This window comes from Anomaloglossus baeobatrachus, chromosome 5 (genome assembly GCF_048569485.1).
Source record: "Anomaloglossus baeobatrachus isolate aAnoBae1 chromosome 5, aAnoBae1.hap1, whole genome shotgun sequence".
In the NCBI taxonomy this organism is placed as follows: domain Eukaryota; kingdom Metazoa; phylum Chordata; class Amphibia; order Anura; family Aromobatidae; genus Anomaloglossus; species Anomaloglossus baeobatrachus.
Genome location: NC_134357.1, coordinates 117,969,538 through 117,992,310, shown reverse-complemented (window position 1 = coordinate 117,992,310; position 22,773 = coordinate 117,969,538). Strand labels below are relative to the sequence as shown.

The 22,773-nt window shown below is 49.4% G+C and overlaps 1 long non-coding RNA gene across 1 annotated transcript in view; it reads right to left on the bottom strand.

The window, feature by feature from the left end:
* Positions 1-10,129: 10,129 nt before the first annotated feature.
* Positions 10,130-22,773, bottom strand: part of LOC142309767 (uncharacterized) — a 30,612-nt gene continuing 17,968 nt past the window's right edge. The window contains exons 2-3 of the long non-coding RNA XR_012753990.1: positions 11,269-11,290; positions 10,130-10,149 (exon numbers count right to left, since the gene is read on the bottom strand). This is a non-coding gene — a long non-coding RNA (uncharacterized LOC142309767). The remainder of the gene's footprint in view (positions 10,150-11,268; positions 11,291-22,773) is intronic.

The following is a 22,773-nucleotide window of genomic DNA, read 5'->3' as shown; positions in this document are numbered from 1 at the left end:
AATATGTGGCGGATGACTTTAAGTTTGTATTCGTGACGCCACCTGTGGTCTGCGGCTATTAAGCCGCCGCTGCTGTGTGAGGCCACCGGGATGATGTTATAGCAGCAATGGTGGTACTGCTCCCCACAGGTGGAGCAATGCCCGGGGCACAGTTGGTGCTTGTGGAAGTCTATGGTGCTGTGTGACTAACACGGTGCAGGGCCGACAAGCAATGAAAGAAACAGGCACAAACAGTAGTCTCTTTACCTTCTCCTCTTTTACTCGGCAGAAACTTAGTCCAGGGAGACCGTCACAGATGGTAAAGATGATCCGGCCGGCCTGGAAGTGCCTGGGGTGATCTTTGGCCAGTTGAGTATGAGGCCTACTCCTTAATCTTTCTCTGCTGTTTTAGGACACTGCACTTTAGGTTTGCAATTGCCCTCTTGCTGCTGGGACTTGTTGTTCGTCCCCTTTTCTGTGTGGTAGACTGCGCAGGCCCTCTCTGGTGCTTCTCTGCTGGAGCCCACACCAGGCCCTTGGGATGCAGTTGTACCTTCAGATTGCTTCTGGGACAGGGGGCTTGCAGCTCTCCTGCCCTCCGGATTCAGCTACCAGGGATGGATTTTATGCCCTGGCAACTACAGACTCCGATGTCCGAGTCTCTGCTGTGCCTCTCTGCTCCCCTTGCTTCACTGGGCCAAGCTATCCAAGCTCTAGGCCCCAGTTTCACAAGGCAGCACTACCCTGCGTCTGCACTCTTTCACTCCTGTCTCCAGACTAACCACTACTTCCTCCCTTCAGCCAGACTTAAGGAATCCTCCCTGAAGTTCCAGGTTCAGAGCTCCCTCTGTTGGCCGGAGGGAGAATTGTGTTGAGTGTTAACTTACTGGCCAATAGATCTCCCAATTACCTCCAGGCTCAGCATTAACCCTTTGGGAGGGCAATGCTGTTGTGGCGACCAGGTCCTGGGGCGCCACACTCCCCCTTAGTTAAATTCAGTACTCCCGGACTGTAGAAACAAACATGACATGTTAGAACATTTCATCCCATTATGGGAGGCGCAAATACTTTAACGTTACAAACTTAAACATTACTATAAGAGTCCAGTGTGGCAACCTGCCGGGTGTCCATTACACTGCTCCATGGGGGACCCGCCGCGATCAAACCCCCAACGTAGGCTCTGGGCGTGCGTCAGAGCATTGATGACCCCACTCTATGCACGCCGGACGGGTTTTTCTTCAGGGGTGTCGAGCACATTGGTGCTAACTATGAACAATTTAGGTGTTGGCCACCCATAGTCCAGTGGCCCAATTGTCCATTTTCGCAATCAAAGAAAAGAAAAACATTTTGTACACAACCTTACAGACATTTTGCATAACTATGTACATTCTAATAAATACTCCTTCTATTTCCCTTATACAGTTGACTCTCTATACCTTGGAGGGGGTTGTCCCCGAGTGCTGCGCTGGGACCTACGTAGCTCTGGTGTTTGCCCCTGACTACGTGGTGCGTCTTCTATCTCAGCACTACAGGTGGGCCTAACCCCAATAGGTAAGCGTGATGGTTGCCTTTGTGGGCTAAGAGTCGCCAAGGGTATGACAGGTTCACCACTGACAGGGGGTTGATCCTCCTGTTCCACTGCTGGCGTGTCATCTCGTGCTGGCGCGGACGGTTCTTTAGGTGGATCCGGAACCTTTTCTGTTTCTGGCTCGACCAACTGCGGAAACGTCAAAACTGGTACCACTATAGCATTGTTTATTCGGGTCCAAGTTTTGGGGAACTTTCCAAGGATGGTTTGAATCATCTCCCCTTCTTTCTCTTGACTTTGGGGACTTCCTTGTACTCCTTCCATTTCTCTTTGGATTCTGCATCGTTCAGGGCACGCTTTCAGGCGGTCTCGGAAAATTGCTTGATAGGTCTTGCCTTCATCCTTGCTTATGAGGCATACCTTACTATTGTCAAAGTTGGAGGGGATAATGGTGTAGGGCTCGTTTTCCCACTGATCATCCAATTTATGCGTCCTCCGCTTCTTCTTGAGGACTTGTTCTCCAGGTGCTAAGGGAGTTGCTGGGGCTGTTTGATTGTAATGCTGCTCTTGTCTCGTTCTTGCTTGAGACAGGCTCCTCTCTACGCACTCCTGGACCTTACGGTACCGCTGCTGCCGTTCTGTATCCCAATCCTCTATTTCTTGAACCGCCTCAGGCGACACAGTCCCCATCTCAAAGTCTACAGGCAACTTGCCAGGCCTGGCTCGCATCAGGTAAGCGGGGCTGCAGTTGGTCGAATTCACTGGGATATGGTTGTACAGGTCTACCAGATCTGGCAACTTTTCTGGCCATTGGTTCCTTTCCTCCAGCGGTAGGGTCTTCAGCATATCAATAACCACATGGTTCATTTTCTCGCACAGTCCATTGGTTTGGGGGTGGTACGGTGTGGTTCGGATTTTCTTACAACCGTACATGTTACAGAACTCTTGGAACACTTCAGCCTCGAATGCAGGACCCTGATCAGTCAGTACCCTTTCCGGATAGCCGTGAGGTCGACAAAAGGATGCCTGGAACGCTCTAGCTGCTGTCCTGGCTGTCTGGTCCTTCACAGGCACTACTACCAGGAAACGAGAGTAATGGTCCACAATGGTGAGGGCGTACACATAGCCTGACCGGCTTGGTGTTAGCTTCACGTGGTCCAGGGCCACCAACTCCAGGGGCTGCTTCGTGACAATTGGCTGTAGGGGAGACCTTTGGCTGGCCTCATCCTTCCGCCTCAGGTTACACGGGCCACAGTCTCGGCACCACTTCTCGATCATCTTTCTCATGTGCACCCAATAGAACCGATCACGGAGTAGGGCCTCCAACTTCTTCCACCCGAAGTGTCCTGCGTTATCATGATACGCTGCTAGGACCATTGGAGCATCCCTCTGCGGAACCACTATCTGCCAGACAAGTTCATTTGTTCGCCAGTTGACATATCTCTTGCAGAGCTTGCCTTGGTAGGTGAACAGTCGTCCCCTCTCCTTCCACAGCTGCTGGGCTTCCTCTGGAGCGTCTGGGCCAAGATGGGTCTCAGCTTGCGCTAGCTTCTCTTTGACCAATCGCACGGCCGGGTCACCATTCTGTGTTTCTTCCCAATTATGGTGGAGTAATGGGTTGACCGAGACCTCGTGCTGGCTTGAGCGCTTCACTCCCACAGCATGCTCACACTGGGAAACACCTTGGTGATGGAAAGCCGGTAACTCTATCTCTTCGAGTTCATCCAGGTCTTCTCCAGACTCGGGTAAGTGAGGCATTCTGGACAGCGCATCAGCATTGTTATTCTTCTTGCCAGCCCGATACTTGATGGTAAAGTCAAAGTTAGACAGCCGGGCCATCCATCGCTGTTCCATCGCACCTAACTTGGCTGTTGCCAGGTGTGTCAACGGATTGTTGTCCGTGAAGATGGTGAACTTGGCCGATGCCAGATAGTGCTTGAAGCGTTCAGTCACTGCCCAAACAATAGCGAGGAACTCCAGCTTGAAGGAACTGTAGTTTTCTGGATTCCTTTCTGTGGGCCGAAGCTTCCTACTGGCGTACGCTATCACCCTCTCTCTGCCTCCCTGTACCTGGGACAGAACTGCTCCCAGTCCCACGTTGCTGGCGTCTGTATACAGTACAAACGGTTGGCTGTAGTCAGGGTAGGCCAGAATTTCTTCTCCCGTGAGAGCCCCTTTCAGCCGGACAAAGGATGTTTCCAGTTGGCTGCTCCATTCAAATGGAGGGCTCTGCTTCTTAGCCTGCTTTGGCTGGCCCACCAGGAGATCTTGAAGGGGCGCTGCTATCTTGGTGAAACCATCAATGAACCTTCGGTAGTAGCCCACCAGTCCAAGGAACTGCCGCACCTCCTTCACTGTGGTGGGTCTTGGCCAGTCCTTGATTACAGTGACTTTCTCCGGATCAGGTGCCACACCTTCTGCGCTGACCACATGACCCAGGTACTGTACCTTTGGCTTCAAGAGGTGACATTTGGACGGCTTGATCTTCAGGCCATATTTCGACAAGGACTCAAACACTTCTGCTAAGTGCTTCAGGTGGTCCTCATAAGTCTTGGAGTAGACTATGACGTCATCCAGGTACAACAGCACGGTTTCAAAGTTGTGGTGGCCCAAGCAGCACTCCATCAACCTTTGGAATGTCCCTGGGGCGTTGCAGAGCCCGAATGGCATACAATTGAACTCACAGAGGCCCATTGGTGTCGTGAATGCAGTCTTCTCCTTGTCCGCCTCTGCCACGGGAACCTGCCAATACCCACTGGTGAGATCCAAGGTGGAGAAATAGTTAGCTGACTTTAAGGCTGTTAGTGACTCCTCTATTCTGGGCAGTGGATAAGCATCTTTATGTGTAATGCGGTTAATTTGCCTGTAATCTACACACATTCTCATCGTACCATCTTTTTTCTTTACGAGCACTAGTGGAGCTGCCCAGGGGCTACAACTATCTCTGATAACCCCAGCCTCCTTCATTTCCCGTAACATTTCCTTGGCACACTGATACTGTGCGGGGGGTACAGGGTGGTATCTCTCTTTAATGGGATGATGATCACCCGTGGGGATTTGATGTTTAACCCCTTTCACCTGCCCAAAATCTAGGGGGTGTTTGCTGAAGACCCGCTCGTACTCCTGTACCACCCTGTAAACCCCATGCTTTTGGTGCGAGGGGGTGGAGTCGGTGCCTACATGTAATTTTTGGCACCAGTCTTCCGGCTGCCCCTTGGAGCCATTGTCTTCCGCCTGGTCGGACGGGATCAAGGGTTCCACTGCTTTAATGGTATTGTTGCTGACAGTGTACAGTTTTGCTACAGTGGCGTACCGGGGCAATTTGGCCTCCTCCTCCCCACAATTCAAGACACGGACGGGCACTCTCCCCTTGCGGACGTCCGCTACCCCTCTGGCTATCAGGACTCCAGGCCTACTGTCTGAATACACCGGTTCTACCAAGGCATGGTAATCCTGACCCTTGAGGCCTATTGCTGCCCGACACCATATCAACATTTCACTTCTTGGGGGTATTACAATGGGGAGGGGGTCACTTACCCTCACACTGCCAATTTCTCCTCCGGCCAGCTCTACCTGCTGCCTCCTCATCAGGGCTCTGATCTCCCTCTGTAGGACACGCTGCTGCCCGGAGCTGGCAGTTTCAGACGCCTGTTGCAACAAAATTATCACTTCGGCAATACAATTTTCTATCACATTTGTACCAATGGTTAGCAGTGGGTCAGATTCTTTGCGATCAATATCTACAATTATCATCCCCTGACATGGCAATTCCACCCGCCCCACTTTAATGGTTACTTCTTTGTACCCAATTTGAGGTAAGGGCTGACCATTACTGGCCACAATTGTTAAATCATCATCTGGGCCATGGTCAATGTCTGAATCCGCCCAATATCTTTTGTACAGTTTGTGGGGGATGGTTGTTACCTGGGACCCCGTATCCAGGAGGGCATTCAAAGGGATCCCATCCAGCACAATGGGAAGGACCGGTCGTCCTCCCACATACTTGCTGCGGCTGGGGTTTGAGCCGGGCTTCCTTACACCTGGGGGTTGGCTCCTGGCCCCAGGCTCAGCCCATTTAAAGGACAGCGTCGTGCAATGTGGCCCGCCTGGTTGCAGTGGCGGCAGATCGGTTGTCCTGTTGAATCATACCGGTCTGTGTCTCTGCCTCGGGTCGGCGGAATCCTCCTCTGTCGCATCCATGGGACGTCCTCTGGGCTGGAGGCCAACTCGATTTTTGCAGGCGAGGGGGTCATTTGTAGAGACTGCACGGTCTTGGCAAGGGCAGCCACAGTCTTGGTCAGCTCCTGGAACTGCTGTCTGAGCTCTGCAGTGGGATCCTTATCCAGGGACTGCGTCTCAGCCCCTGCAGTGGCTCGTGTTGCAGGCACCACTCCGGGGTACGTGATAGCAAGAGGCCGGAGGGGTACTGGGTCATTCGGTGTAGATTCTCTCAGTACCCTGATGGCCTGGTCCTTAAACTTGGCAAAGTCCAGAGCAGGGTTCTGCAGGACCAGGATACGCAGCTGGGTCCTGTGGGCATCTGACAGGAGCCCCTCTATGAACTGCTCAGTTAGGAGTTTGTCTTCTTCACGTACACTCTCTGGATCCACCTGTTTAACTGCTTTCAGGGCCTCCTGCAAGTTTAAGGCATAGTCCCTTATGCTGTCTGTGGCCCGCTGCTTGAACCCAAAGAATCTCATCTTTATCTCTGCTGCGGTGCGGGTGTCAAACGTACTCTTTAGCTTGGCCAGTATCTGGGCTGCTGTCCCTTTATCTGTATCAGGCCAGGACTTCGCTTCACGCTGGGCTGCGCCGGCTAGCTGTCCCATTACTATGCCCACCTTCTGGCTCTCAGTCAGCGGATACACCCGGAATAAGCTGTGCAGGCTTTCTCTGAAGTCACTCAAGGTATGGGACTCCCCGGAGTACTGCGGCAGCCATTCTGCTCCCGGTATGTACGGCATGGTGATCGGCATTACCAGCGCTACAGTGGGGGCCGGGGCGACGGCGACTGGGACTGCTTCGGCCGGTGCTGCGGCGCCTTGGGTGATGGCAGCCACCTGCTCTCCCTCTGAGTCGGACATCTTCCTCCCCCTTAGTGAACCTTACCAGGCTCCGTTCACTTTTCAAATTTCCTTCTGGGTCGCGCGGGGTTAACAGCGCTCTGCTCTGATGGCGCGCTCCCTTCGCGCTCTTTTTCAGGCACGCCCCCCTTCTTCCTGCGCTCGGCGAGGCTAATGGCGGCGGCGGTTTACAGACAGTACACAGTCTTTTAAGCACAATTCCTGCAGGCGCACAGTACCCGGTGTGACCGGGCACGAAATCCTGTTCGTGACGCCAAAAGTTGACTCGCCCACCCCAGGGCTATGGGACACCCGGTGCCGGGCCGGACTAGTCCGGTGGTAGTCAGTGGTGGCTGGGCCCGGCTCCGTGGCCCTGGTGGGTGTCAGTTGAATATGTGGCGGATGACTTTAAGTTTGTATTCGTGACGCCACCTGTGGTCTGCGGCTATTAAGCCGCCGCTGCTGTGTGAGGCCAGCGGGATGATGTTATAGCAGCAATGGTGGTACTGCTCCCCACAGGTGGAGCAATGCCCGGGGCACAGTTGGTGCTTGTGGAAGTCTATGGTGCTGTGTGACTAACACGGTGCAGGGCCGACAAGCAATGAAAGAAACAGGCACAAACAGTAGTCTCTTTACCTTCTCCTCTTTTACTCGGCAGAAACTTAGTCCAGGGAGACCGTCACAGATGGTAAAGATGATCCGGCCGGCCTGAAAGTGCCTGGGGTGATCTTTGGCCAGTTGAGTATGAGGCCTACTCCTTAATCTTTCTCTGCTGTTTTAGGACACTGCACTTTAGGTTTGCAATTGCCCTCTTGCTGCTGGGACTTGTTGTTCGTCCCCTTTTCTGTGTGGTAGACTGCGCAGGCCCTCTCTGGTGCTTCTCTGCTGGAGCCCACACCAGGCCCTTGGGATGCAGTTGTACCTTCAGATTGCTTCTGGGACAGGGGGCTTGCAGCTCTCCTGCCCTCCGGATTCAGCTACCAGGGATGGATTTTATGCCCTGGCAACTACAGACTCCGATGTCCGAGTCTCTGCTGTGCCTCTCTGCTCCCCTTGCTTCACTGGGCCAAGCTATCCAAGCTCTAGGCCCCAGTTTCACAAGGCAGCACTACCCTGCGTCTGCACTCTTTCACTCCTGTCTCCAGACTAACCACTACTTCCTCCCTTCAGCCAGACTTAAGGAATCCTCCCTGAAGTTCCAGGTTCAGAGCTCCCTCTGCTGGCCGGAGGGAGAATTGTGTTGAGTGTTAACTTACTGGCCAATAGATCTCCCAATTACCTCCAGGCTCAGCATTAACCCTTTGGGAGGGCAATGCTGTTGTGGCGACCAGGTCCTGGGGCGCCACAGCTGCGTTACAGGGGACGTCTCGGCGGGCCCGCGCATGCGCCATCTGACTCCGGAACTGCGAATCTCATTTGCGGTTTCCACTTCCGCAGAGGTATTTATGGGTCACCCAACCGGATATGTGCACCACTTTTCACCTTCCCCCATGATGAAGCGGCAAGCGACGCGCTGAAAGCCGCGAAACGTGCGTCGGGCCCCCTGCCACTGGACCTAGGTAATGTGTTCTCCTAAACGGGCAACCTGCCATGCCCCTACCTGACTGCTGATTTGGGTTTAATTGTATCTTAACCCTGCACAACTATCCCTGTACTTCCTGTGGTTTGCTAAACTGATGATCCATTTACTATCACATATTGCCTTCTGGGTGTCCCTGTTTTTATTGCTGCTCTCTTGTGGTTCATTATACTGCTATCCATTTACTATCACATATTGATTCCAGGGTTAGCCTTGTTAATAAGTACTGAATCTTTTTCCCTGATTTGGGTTAAACTGCAATGTAGGTCTGTGGTTTGTTATACCAATACCCATTTAACATCACATATTGTACCTGGGATAATCCCTTTTTTTCTTATTGCGGTCTATTACACCAATATCTTTGCACTATCATATACTACCCTATCGGCTACTCCTGCCATTAATTACTGGATATCTGTCATGATTTCACTCTAACTACAATTTAAGGTACAGTCACACATAACGATATCGCTAGTGAGATCGCAGCTGAGTCACGGTTTCTGTGACGCAGTAGCGATCCCGTTAGCGATCTTGTTATGTGTGACATCTACCAGCGATCAGGCCCCTGCTATAAGATCTCTAGTCGTTGCAGAATGGTCCAGGACATTTTCTTCAAAGGTGATGTCCTGCTGGGCTGGACGCATCGCTGTGTTTGACAGTGTGACAGGGTCACAGTGACTGCTGAGATCATTATACAGGTCGCTACTGCGACCTGTATAGTTGCGGCATCGCTGGTAAGATCTGACTGTGTGACATCTCACCTGCGACCTCCCAGCGACTTACCTGCGATCCCTAACAGGTCGCATTGTTTTCGAGATCGCTGGTAAGTCGTTGTTGTGACTGGGCCTTAAGCCTGCAAAACTGGGGTTTGCCATTCTAATACCCATTAAGATCACATATTATACCTGGGGCAATCCCTGTTTTATGTTTCTTATCACGGTTTATTACATCAATACCCCTTTATTACTACACATTGCTATTTTTGAGGTGGTATGCCCTGGTTTAGCCCTTGATCATCTGTTGATCATCCAATCAGGAACATCTTTGTATAGGGGGTTTTTTGCTCTCACTTGAGATATTTTGCACATACCTTTCACCCCAGGATGGTTTTTGATTGTTAGCCATACACCTGGTTAGCAATTCTGATCCTCTAAAGGGTCTTCCCTCTTTTTAGCATACCAATTTTTCACAGGGTTATGCCCTCCATGTCCTAATCATTCAGGGATTACCCATTTGTTTGACCCCATTTTTTCTAGCACACAGGTTGTTTTTCCAATTATGTCAGGTGACTAGGGGATTAACAATATAGATCATTTCTACCTGCCAGTCCATACCCGGCAAAGGGTTTTTTGATCATACCATCTGTTCCCCATCCTCTTTTTCTATGTATCAATACTAATGTTTTATTGTATTGCACTGTGCACTTTGAACATAATGTATAAATAAAAAATCTTTTGATATTGATTCAGCATGTTGCTCTAGTCCTCCTTTTTCTTCTGTTATCCGCATATGTCTGCTGTACAAATTAGTCATCAGGGATAAGGAAACATATTATACTATAATTTATAAGGTTTGTTCAAATTAGATCATTAGATTTCTATACTTACATTATTAGGATGTTCTCTCTATATTTCATACGTTTTTTCTCTAATTTATTAATCTTGCCAAGCCTATAGTACATGAAAAATAGATCAATATTTGTGTTAAGCAAGGGTTAAACTAGAACATTTTGCAACGCCATTAATTGATTTGAACTATTAAAAGAGACATCCCATAATAGTCATCCCCACTCCACAGTATAGGGAGTGCTCTACTGATTGCTGGGAATCTGTCTGCTGGAACCTCCAGCTCTGAAATGCCTCTATAGGATGGAGCGGAGTACACGTATGCGCTCTATCACTCTATACAGTAACTATGGGACCGGTGGAGATGGGCGAGCGTTATATCAGGCAGGTTATGTACTGACAATAAAGACTTTTACCTGCACTTGACGCCTGCAGCTGAAAAACAAACAACAGTTTACAGTAAGATTTCCAGAAGCATTTAATAAACGTCGCTCAGTTTCGTTGTATGACTTATGATTAGACAATATTCACACAGCAGTTTTTTTTCTCATCTCCTGGAGTGTAGGGGTGTTCCCTCAGAAGCGGCTGACCACACGACCCATGAGAGGGGGGTTCAGTTCTGTCTTTCCTCATCACCCTCCCCCCGCCTGGAGTGTAGGGGTGTTCCCTCAGAAGCGGCTGACCACACGACCCATGAGAGGGGGGTTCAGTTCTGTCCTCCCTCATCATCCCCCCGCCTGTAGTGCAGGGGCACTCCCACCGCCGTGGCCGACCATGCAGCAGGTAAGTGGGGGGGATCTGCTCTGTCTTCCCTCATCAGCCCTCGCTAGCTGTGCAGAGCCGCAGTTCCCATGCTGCACAGAGCACGATGCAGGGGGAGCGCAGCTAGGTGAGAGCACAGATTTGTCTAGACTTTTTCTTTTTGAAGTGTCTGCACTTGTGTTGGCATTATACTGAGTGAGGGACTGTGGCGGTATCACGCGGTTTAGGACCTGTGGGGGCCGTCATTCTGAGTGAGGGACTGTGGCGCTATCGCACGGTTTAGACCTGTGGGGGCCGTCATTCTAAATGAGGGACTGTTACGCTATCACAAGGTTTAGGACCTGTGGGGACCGTCATTCTGAGTGAGGGACTGTGGCGCTATCACACGGTTTAGGACCTGTAGGGGCCGTCATTCTGAGTGAGGGACTGTGGCGCTATCACACGGTTTAGGACCTGTAGGGGCCATCATTCTGAGTGAGGGACTGTGACGCTATCACACGGTTTAGGACCTGTGGGGGCCGTCATTCTGAGCGAGGGACTGTGGCGCTATCACACGGTTTAGGACCTGTGGGGACCATCATTCTGGGTGGGCACCATTGGAACTTTTGCTTTAGGACCCTGTGGTTTCTAGGATACTGAGCACTAGAGGATTTATTGTGAGGACTCGTTGGATCAGTATTTCTACAAGGTATAATGGGATGAATTTGTGTTGTTCAGTCTTTTTACGTATTTTTCACAATATTCTGGTCAGAGAATGAATATATAACTGGGTGTGAGAATGGGAATACTTACATCGGATGGTGCTGACTGCTCTCTGTAATGATAAAACAGAGAGGTTTATAAGCTATGAAACACTTCATCTTGTTACATTGTACATCACACACTCATAGGCTCTGATTACACTGGACAATGAGGTAATTTATATTATATGTATATACTCTGTATATGTTATACAGTATGGGCAAAGCACCAGTCTGTGCACCATGACACATTCATATACTTCATAATCAGCGCCTGGCATCTGCGGACAACTCAGGGCGGCATCTGACTTTGTTTTCTATTTCTAGCACATTTGGGGCAGATTGTTCAATTTTTTGGCCGTAAATTGACATTTGCTTTTGTGTTCTGTTATTTTGGCGACGATCTCCAGAACTGTCGGTCTTAAGGCTGCTTTACATGCAGCGATCTTGCTAGCGAGATCGCTAGCGTGCGTGCCCGCCCCCATCGGTTGTGCGTCACGGGCAAATTGCTGCCCGTGGCGCACAACATCGTTGGGACCTGTCACACAGACATACCAGCCTAGCGATGTTGCTGTGACCGGCGAACCACCTCCTTTCTAAGGGGGCTGTTCGTTCGGCGTCACAGCAACGTCACTAAGCGGGCAACCAATAGAAGTGGAGGGGCGGAGATGAGCGGGACGAACATCCCGCCCACCTCCTTCTTTCCTTATTGCGTGCGGCCGCAGGTACGATGTGGTTCCTCGTTCATGCGGTGTCACACGCAGTGATGTGTGCTGCCGCAGGAACGACGAACAACCTGCGTCATGCAACAGCAACGATATTTGGGAATAGAGCAGCATGTCAACGAGCAACGATATGGTGAGTATTATCGCTCGTTAACGGTCGCTCCTGCGTGTCACACGCAACGACGTCGCTAACGAGGCCGGATGTGCGTCACGAATTGCGTGACCCCAACGATATCTCTTTAGCGATGTCGTTGCGTGTAAAGCGGCCTTTAGAGAACTGAACCCGGTCTAAAAGCTTCTGAAGTGCAGAATTTATCTATGTGGCAAATTTGGTGCAAGTTGGTCCAGTAATTTAGCTGTAACTTAATATTTGCATTTGTGTTCCATATTGTTTGGGGGTTAATATCTTTACCCCCTTAAGGGCTGAGCCACTTTGCACGTTAATGACCGAGCCTCATGTTCCAATTCTGACCACTGCTTAAATGGGTGCCAGTGATTCTGATAATGTTTTTTCATGACATTGTCCTTCATGTTAGTGGTAAATTTGTCGATATGATTTGCGTTTATTTATGAAAATATTGAAAATTTGACAAAAAATTGAAAATGTTGCAATTTTCAAACTTAATTTTTATGGTCTCAAACTAGATAGTTATATCACACAAATAGTTAATAAATAACATTTCCCATATATCTACTTCACATCTGCATCATTTTTCAAAAATTAATTGTGTAGGGGATGCAGTTTACAAAATGGGGTCAGTTGTGGGGTTTCTGCTGTTTTGGTCAAGAACTCTGCAAATGCGACACGGCCCTCGCCATCTACTTCAGCCAAGTTTGTGTTCCAACATTGAAATGTGGCTCCTTCCCTTTCAAGCCCAAAATAGACCTTTCTGGCTACATGTGGGGAATCGACGTGCTCAGAAGAACGTGGGTAACAAAGTGAAGGGTCAATTTTTTCATGTTACCTCTTGCAAACGGGAAAAAAATTGGGGCTAAAACAAGAGTTTGTGAAAAAATTGTAATATTTCTATATGATATTTGACAACATAATAATGATGTTATCAAATTCTATGCAGTCCCTGTGGGTTACAAATCCTCAGTTTACACCCCTTGATAAAATCTTTGAGGGGGGCAGTTTCTGATTAGCGGTGATGTCAGTAACGTCACCGTTCATTAGACTGTCTGGGTGACGCTGTGTTCTGTGTGACCCGGCAATTCTGATAAACATTGATGTTACTTGGGTCACCGAACATCATAATCGCAGGGTATCACGGAACGAAGCGGGTGTCGGGAGTGGCTGCTGCTCAAAGTCTATGGAGCCTTGTTCTGAGTCTCCATAGTCTTTGATATACGTAATCGAGTATCACCGTGGGAACTGCTGGACTACATCAGACCTGGAAACTTTACTTTCTAATAAAATGGTGAACGTGGGACAGTCACTTGTTTTGATTTCTCCCTTTTTATGTTTATCAGGTTTCCATTTGTGGATTAAATTGGATTCCCTGGACTACATAGGATTCCCTGGACTATATCGCATTTCCTGGACTACTGTGGACATGCATGGGTTATTTTTCTCTGAAGGGAAGGTGTCGTATTTTTCATTTTTGTATTAAGTTAGTTTCACACTTGCGTTGTTTTCCTTCATTCGCAATCCGCCGTTTTGGAAAACAGCGGAACCCGTTAACGGATTCCGCTGCTTCCCATAGACTTGTATGGACGACAGATTGCGACTAATGGACCTGCGTTGCTTCCGCCGGGCGGAAGGAATGCAGCATGTAACGTTTCCTTAGGATTTCGCTGCGCATGATCTCTCTGGCTCCCTGCACACGTAACCAGGGTACACATCGATATTTACCCTGGCTACGTGTGCAAGGAGACAGCGCTAAGCGGCGTACGCTGGTAACAAAGGTAAATATCGGGTAACCAAGCAAAGTGCTTTGCTTAGTTACCCAATATTTACCTTGGCTATGTGTGCAGGGAGCCCAACACTTCCCCGCTCGGCTCCGCCCCCACTGGGGGCTGCCAACTTGGATTTGCAGTGTGTAACGACAGTTACCTCAAATATGGCAGCCCCTGTCCATAAGGGCTGATAGTCACGCTCTGACCCTATTCTCTAGCATTGTGTCTGCTCCCTGCTGTGACCTGGACATGCTCCATGGGCTGTCCTGATCACAGCTCTGGGAGGAGATCGCCGCCATCTTTGTGGACCCCCCAGCGTATGCTGTGTGCTGCACTTTCCCCTTGTCACCCACTCTGTCACTGCTCAGCGCTAGTTGCCGAGCGTTGACACTAGGCTGACAGGCAGGGCCAGCATCCTCACCCACTCGCTGTCGGCAGGGGCGGGTATGTATCCTGCGGCCCCCGGCCCGAGTTGCGGGGACTGCAGTGCTTGGGCTGGAAGCCGCACTTTCTTGGTTGCCGGCAGTTAAATCCACACCTGCACGTAGCGTTCTGTGCTGAGCACTGCGTCCAGGGCAAGTTCATCTGAGGGCGGAGCTAGCGCGCTAGTGTGCTGAGCTCCCGTCCCACAGATGAAGAAAGGATCTGAAGCACCAACATCCCACCGAGCTGTATGTGCCCTCAACCCCAATGCTGCCTGTATACCCCCCAGGCCTGTCTGTCCCCAGAACCCCAGCACTGCCTGTATATCCCCCAGAACTCTGTCCCCCAACCCCAGCGCTGCCTTTATACGCCCGAGAACTGTCTATCCCCCAACCCTAGCGCTGCCTGTATACCCCCCAGAACTGCCTGTCCTTCTAACCCCAGTGCTTCCTGTATACCCCCAGAATTCTATCCCCACAACCCCAGCACTGCCTGTATACCCCCCAGAACTGTCTGCCACCCAATCCTAGTGCTGCCTGTATACCCCAGAACTGTCCATCACCCCAACCCCAGTGCTGCCTGTATACCCCCAGAACTGTCTGTCCCCAAACCCCAGGAGACTTCCTGTACCCCCTAGAACTGCCTGTCTCTCCAATCCTAGCGCTGCCTGTCTGTCCCCCCAATCCCAGCGCTGCTTGTCTGTCCCCCCAACCCCAGCGCTGCTTGTCTGTTCCCCCAACCCCAGCACTTCCTGTATACCCCCCAGAACTCAGTCTTTCCAACCCCAGCGCTTCCTGTATACATCAAGAACTGTCTGTCCCCTGACCCCAGTGCTGTATACCCCCCAGAACTGTCTGTCCTCCCAACACCAGCATTGCTTGTATACCCCCACAACTCTGTCCCCCTAACCCCAGTTCTGCCTGTATACCCCCCAGAACTCTGTCCCCCTTACCCCAGCTCTGCCTGTATACCCTCCAGAACTGTCTGTCCTCCCCAATCCCAGTGCTGCCTCTATACCCCCCAGAACTGTCTGTCCCCCCAACCCCAATGCTGCCTGTATAAAACCCAGAACTGTCTGTCCCCCCAACCCCAGTGCTGCTTGTATACCCTCCCAGAACTGTCTGTCCCCTGACCCCAGTGCTGTATACCCCCCAGAACTGCATATGGCGGCACTACAATATGGCTGCACAGCATTATGGCTGCACAGTATATGGCAGCACAGCAATATGGTGACCCAGTAATATGGGGGCATAGCAATATGGCTGTACAGCAATATGGTGGCACAGCAATATGGTGGCACAGCAATATGGTGGCACAGCAATATGGCAGCACAGTATATGGGGGCACAACAATATGGTGGCAGAGGAATATGGCTGCACAGCAATATAGCAGCACAGTATATGGCAGCACAGCAATATGGTTGCACAGCAATATGAAAAATCAGAAATAGCTCATAGTGTGCGGATGCAGAGTAATTTTGTCTAATATAGTTTTCACAGCAAAAATACAAAAGAACTCATAAAAAATACCATTATTGAAAAATATATTACAAATATACACATTTATTGAAGTCCCTTAAATATAAAATTCTATTGTAAAAATGTAATATATTGATGTAGTATAACAATTTAATACTTTTCATACAATACAATAAAATACAGTATTCAATCTTGAAAAAAATATATTTTCTACGTCTGATTCATGTGATATTGCACTATAGTATATTTGATCCGCTATGGACTATTTTATATCTTCATTTGTTTTGATAAGATTTTGTATGTTTTTACTGAGGTTTCTCTTCTTTTTTGCTGTGTGAATAATTTGTTGAAAGTGCTCACTTCAATGTCCATTTATCAGTTCCCCGGTGTTTCACTGGAGCTGGGCTGCTTTGTAGTAGCATCATGATTAAGGCTGGAAACACACCAGAAACGCGTTGATGCGTTCCCCATTATAGAGGTTTCCTTGTGGAAGTTTTGATGTCCCGTGTACTTGAAATTCTCAAGAAATAAAGAAGAAATTGATCATTTGAGCTGGACTTTCCTGTTTTAGCCGCCTGTATACCCCCAAAACTGTCTGTCCCCCAATCGCAGTGCTGTCTGTATACCCCCCAGAACTGTTTGTCCCCCCAATACCAGTGCCTGTATACCCCCAGAACTGTATATGGCAGGACAGCAATATGGTGGCACAGAAAAAGGTGGCACAGCAATATGGCGGCACAGTCTATGGACCCACAGCAATATGGTGGCATAGAAATTTGGCGGCACAGTATATGGGGCACAGCAATATAGTGGCACAGGAATATGGCTGTACAGCAATATGGCGGCACAGCATATAGGGCACAGTATATGTTGGCACAGCAAGATGGCAGCACAGTATATGGGGCACAGCAATATGGCTAAACAGTATATGGTGCCACAACAATATGGGGGCACAGCAATATGGCAGCACAGTATATGAGCCACAGCAATTTGGAAGCACAGCAATATGGTGGCATAATATATGTCGGTACAGAATAAGGTGGCAAAGTAATATGACGGCAATGTATATGGGGCACAGGAATATGGTGGCACAACAATATGGCTGCAGAGCAGTATGGCTGCACAGTATATGGCAGCACAGCAATATAGCAGTACAGTATATGAGGCACAGCAATATTGTGGCACAGAAATATGGCTGTGCAGCAATATAGCAGCACAGCATATAGGGCACAGTATATGGGACACAGCAATATGGTGGCACAGCAATATGGTGATACAGCAATATAGCAGCACAGCAATATGGCAGCATAGTCTATGAGGACACAGCAATATAGAGGGGCACAGCAATATGGTGGTACAGCAATATAGGGGAACAGCAATATGGCGGCATAGTATATGGAGCCAAAGCAATATGGCAGCACAGTATATGGGGCACAGTATATGGGGGACACAGCAATATGTTGGCACAGCAATATGACGGCATAGTACATGGAGCCACAGCAATATGGCGGCACAGTATATGTCAGCACACAGGGCCGTATTTGCCACTAGGCACTAGCCCAATACCAAAACTTTAAAGAAATACTTTTTTTAAAAAAAATTTCTCCCTCATCCAAAATCCTTAATCCGGCGTCTCTTTGGAGGAGGGAGGGGGCGCCGCAGTAATTTATATTGGCAGCTATAAGACACGGGAATAAAAATCAAGATTTGAGTGCGCCGACATTTCCAGAGTCAGTGGAGCGCCAATCGGCTCCGTGCGGCGGTGCACTCACTCTGCAGAGGTCACAGCAGCGTGAAGCAGCGCCGCACAGAGGTACACGGGAAATTATGCCGCCAAGTAGGACGGGAGATGACGCCTCCGCATACCACCGCAGAGGAGGACGGGAGATGATGCCTCCGCCGCCACCGCAGAGGAGGATGGGAGATGACGCCAGGAGCAGGTAAGCGATTAACAGCGGAAGACAGCGCCAAACAAGCAGCCTGGGGAGGAGCAACATGGAGGATGGAGGGGATGGAGCATGATGGGGGTGCGCGTCATGGGGAATGGAGCATGATGGGGGTGCGCAGCATGGGGATGGAGCATGATGGGGGTGCAGAGCATGGGGGATAGAGCATGATGGGGGATGACGCATGATGGTGGTGCGCAGCATGGGAAATGGAGCATGATGGTGTTGAGCAGCATGGGGGATGGAGCATGATAGGGTGAGCAGCATGGGGGATGGAGCATGATGAGGGTGCGGGGGATGGGGCATGATCGGCATTCGCAGCATGTGGATGGGGCCTGATGGAGGTGCGCAGCATGGGGGATGGGGCATGATGGGGATGTGCAGTGTGGGCGATGGGGCATGATGGGGGTGTGCAGCATGAGGGATGGAGCATGATGGGGGTGCGCAGCATGTGGCATGGAGGATGATGGGGTGCGCAGCATGTGGGATGGAGCATGATGGGGGTGTGCAGCATGAGGGATGGAGCATGATAGTGTTGAGCAGCATGGGGGATAGAGCATGATGGGGGTGAGTAGCATGGAGATGTGGCATGATGGTCGTGTGCAGCATGGGGGATAGGGCCTGATGGGGGTGTGCAGCATGGGGGATGGGGCATGATGAGGATGCTCAGTATGGGGAATGGGGCATGATGGGGGTGCGCAGCATGGGGAACGGGGCATGATGGGGGTGCACAGCATGGAGGTTGGGGCATGATGGGTGTGCGCAGCATGAGGGGTGCATAGCATCGGAAGATGAGGCATGATGGGGGTGCGCAGCATGGGGGTTGGGGCATGATGGGAGTGCGCAGGATGGTGGTGCACGGGATGTGGCTTGATGGAGGTTGCACAGGATGGGGCATGATGGGGGGTGCGTAGGATGGGGCATGATGGCGGGTGCGCGGGATGGGGCATGATGGAGTGTGCGTGGGATGGGGCGATGAGGCATGATGACTTTGTGGAGGATGGGGGGTGTGCGGGATGGGGGATGGGGCATGATAGCTGTGCAGGGGATGGGGGTGCACAGCATGGGGGATAGAAAATGAGGGTGGTGCACAGTATAGCGAATGGGGGATGGAGAATGGGGTAGTATGGGAGGGGCTCAGTATGGAGGGGTTTTGATGTGAAGAAGGGGTAGCATGTATGCAGAATGCGAAGCATAAGGCTCATTATAGAGGGGGGACAACATTTCACCGGGTCCTGTGCAGAGAGAGATCAGTTTTCTGTACTGGCCATGCTCAGTGTAGAAAACAGGACCCTGCCTATCACAATGTGGTGGATCCGGCGCTCATTGAACTACATTTCAGCTACCGCCGCAATATCAGGGTTCCAGTCACATGCAGTACTTTGACCGAGGTTAAAACCGCGTTTTTTAAAAAGTTAAAATACCGCAAAACAACGTATTCAGATTATGACGCACGCAACCGCACGTGACCGCATCTTGCCGCGATGCCATTGCAAATAAATTGAAATGACAACGCATTTGTAAAGGATCCGGTTTTGCGGCAAAAAATCCATTCATGCTGCAGTTAAAAAAAACGCTTATGTGAAAGCAGCCTTAGGCTACTTTCACACATCCAGCTTTTCGCCGGTTTGCCGGATTCCGCGCACGCCAGTACAGTATATACAGTACAATGGCAGCGCGACAAGCTCCGGTCACATGCTGTCATGTGACCAGAGCATGTAACCTGGAAGTTGCCGCGCTGCCATTGTATTTTATACACTGTACTGGCGTGCACCGAATCCAGCAAACCGGCGAAAAGCCGGATGTGCAAAACTAGACTAACTTAGGGTGGTTTCTCATTAGTGAGGAGCATTATGCTGACACTGTCTTAGGTTATATGCGCACGCTGCAGTTTTTTCTGCACTCAAACTGCAACCAAAACTGCACCTTGTCACAGACAAATGTGAGAAAGTAAAAGCTGGTAATGATGGTACGATTTTGCCGTGTTTTTGTTTTTTCATAAAGGAGAAACAAAATAGGATAATTGATAGGCCATCTGCGGGGTTTTTTAATTTTGGGGAGTAAAAAAAATGCCATGGGGTCCCTTGATTTCCCTTGGATATTTTTCATATCCAGGACAGGAACAGCAGCAGCTGCAGGCTGCAACCCTCAGCTATACCTTGTGCTGTACCTTGGCTGGTTATCAAAGTAGAGGCAATCTCATGCTTTTTTTTAAATTTATTTGATTGATTTTTTTTTTTTTTTTAAAAGACGTGGGGTCCTTCGCCCATTTTTCTAAAACCAGCCAAGGTACAGCAGACAACTGGGGGCTGATATTATTAGGGTGAGAAAGGCCATCGTTATTTGACCATTTCCAGCCTAACAATAGCAGCCCATAGCCGCCCCTGAAGTGGAGCGTCCATAAGATACGCCATTTCTGGCGCTGGGTCCGGCTCTTCCTGTTGCCCTGGTGTGGTGGCAAGTGAGTAATAGGGACTTAATAACTGCCCACAGCTCTTACTAAGCCCTAGCTTAGCGATGGCAGGCGTCTGGGATCTCCCTCATCTCTAATCTAATTGAAAGTAAATAAACACAAACACCCAAAAAATCCTTTATTTGAAATAAAAGACTAAAAAGCCACCCTCTTTCACCACTTTATTAACCCCCCAAACTCCCCTCCAGCTCCGACGTAATCCACACGTGGTCCCACGCGATTCAGCTCTTTTACATCCTTGTCCTGTCACAGCGAGAGCCATAGGACATAACTGCCCGCTGTGAGCTCCACACAGCAAGTGAAATGAGCCGTGCAATAAACAGTGATGTCACCTGGGTAATTTGCTCACCGGGAGTCCATGTGTCCTGGAGCCTGCGACTGAAGTGAGCTGCAAGTGGAGGACCCACTGGAGTGACATCACTGCTGATCGCGCAGCTCACTTCAGTCGCAGCGGCCTGATTTGCGGTCACAGGTCACATTCCTCCAGCTGTGACCAGAAATTATCTGAGTGACGTCACAGCTTATCACGCAGCTCACTTCAGTTGTGGCATGGAGCTCACAGCGGGCAGTCATGTTCTATGGCGCTCGCTGTGAACATCAGATGTAGCAGTGCTTGAAGCATTTTAGGACCTCGTGTGGATTACGTCGGACCTGGAGGGGTGTTTGGGGGGGTTAATAAAGTGGTGAAAGAGGGTGGCTTTTCTGTCTTTTATTTCAAATAAAGGATTTTTTTTAGGTGTTTGTGTTTTATTTACTTTCATTTACTGATTACTGATGAGGGGGTGTCTCATAGACTCCTACGGTGACTAATCTAGGACTTCGTGGCTGCTATGGGCTGCTATAACTCCTATTACCCAGATTGCCACCACACCAGGTCAATCGGGAAGAACTGGATAAAGTTTCGGGACTGTCGCATCTAATGGATGCTGCACTTTCAGGATTGCTGCTGGCTGATATTTTTAGGCTGGGGAGAGCCTAATAACCAGATGTGGAGCTTTATCTTGGCTGGGTATCAAAATTGGGGAGGAACCGTAAGACTTTTTATTTATTATTTATTTTACTGTACGATATAGACCAACCCACCAGCGGCTGTGATTGGTTGCAGTCAGACAGCTGACCCTCAGTGTGGGGCACGCCATCTGTTTTTCAACCCCTCATTGATTTCAATGGGTGACAAATGTTGACAAAAACGCAAGAAGAATGAACATGTTGCTTCTTTTTACATCACAAAAATTTGTCAAAAAAACTTCTGACAAACTGCAACGTGCGCACAGCAAATCTGACTTCTCATAGACTTTTCTAGGAAGTCAAAAGTGAGAAAGTTCAACAAAACTCTCACCAAAAACCGCAACAAAAACTGCAGCGTGCACATATAGCCTTAAAGGGAATCTGTCACCAGGTTTTTGCCACCTAATCTGTGAGCAGCATAATGTAGGGGCAGTAACCTGGATTCCAGCGAAGTGTCACTTACTGGGCTGCTTAGTGTAGTTTTGATAAAATCACTGTTTAATCAGCAGTAGCTTATCATTACAGGACTACTTGGCGTGCTGCAGGTAATCCAGTATATTCATGAGCTCTGTATAACTGCTAGATCTGCAGCAGTGAAAACAATTATATTATCATCATGACAGTAAACAGCTCAGTAAGTGACACATCACTGGAATCAGGGTCTTTGTCTCTATATTATGTTGCTCTCAGATGGGGGAGCAAAAACCTGGTGACAGATTCCCTGTAAGGGCACTGTTTCGGTATGTGCTGCAGAAGACCAGACAAGAGGGAAGTCTTGGGAGACGCAGGGCAAAGTGTTGCTAAGAACGATGACATTTTAAAGGAGTCTTTTACCCTCAAAATGCTAATTAATCTGCATACACATTTATATAGGGGACATCACCCTAGCATATACAGTCTTAACTTAATATTTTATTTTATATATGCAGACGGTGTGATATGGGAGAATGACAACCGTTAAAGGCACAATATGGGCACATTTACCACAAAATGGGGGAAATATGGGCACATTACTACAAGTTGGGGGCAATATGGGCACATTACTACAAGATGGGGTCAATATGGGCACATTACTACAAGAGCACAATATGGGCACATTACTACAATAGGGCACAATATGGGCACATTACTACAATAGGGCACAATATGGGCACATTACTACAATGGGGCACAATATGGGTACATTACTACAATAGGGCACAATATGGGCACATTACTACAAGATGGCACAATATGGACACATTACTACAATAGGGCACAATATGGGCACATTACTACACGATGGGGGCAATATGGGCACATTACTACAAGAGCACAATATGGGAACATTACTACAATATGGGCACAATATGGGCACATTACTATAATATCGGCACATTACTACAGATGGTGGCAATATGGGCACATTACTACCATAGGGCACAATATGGGTCCATTACTACAATAGGGCACAATATGGGCACATTACTACAATAGGGCACAATATGGGCACATTACTACATGATGGGGGCAATATGGGCACATTACTACAATAGGGCACAATATGGGCACATTACTACAAGATGGGGGCACAATGGGCACATTACTACAATATGGGGACAATAT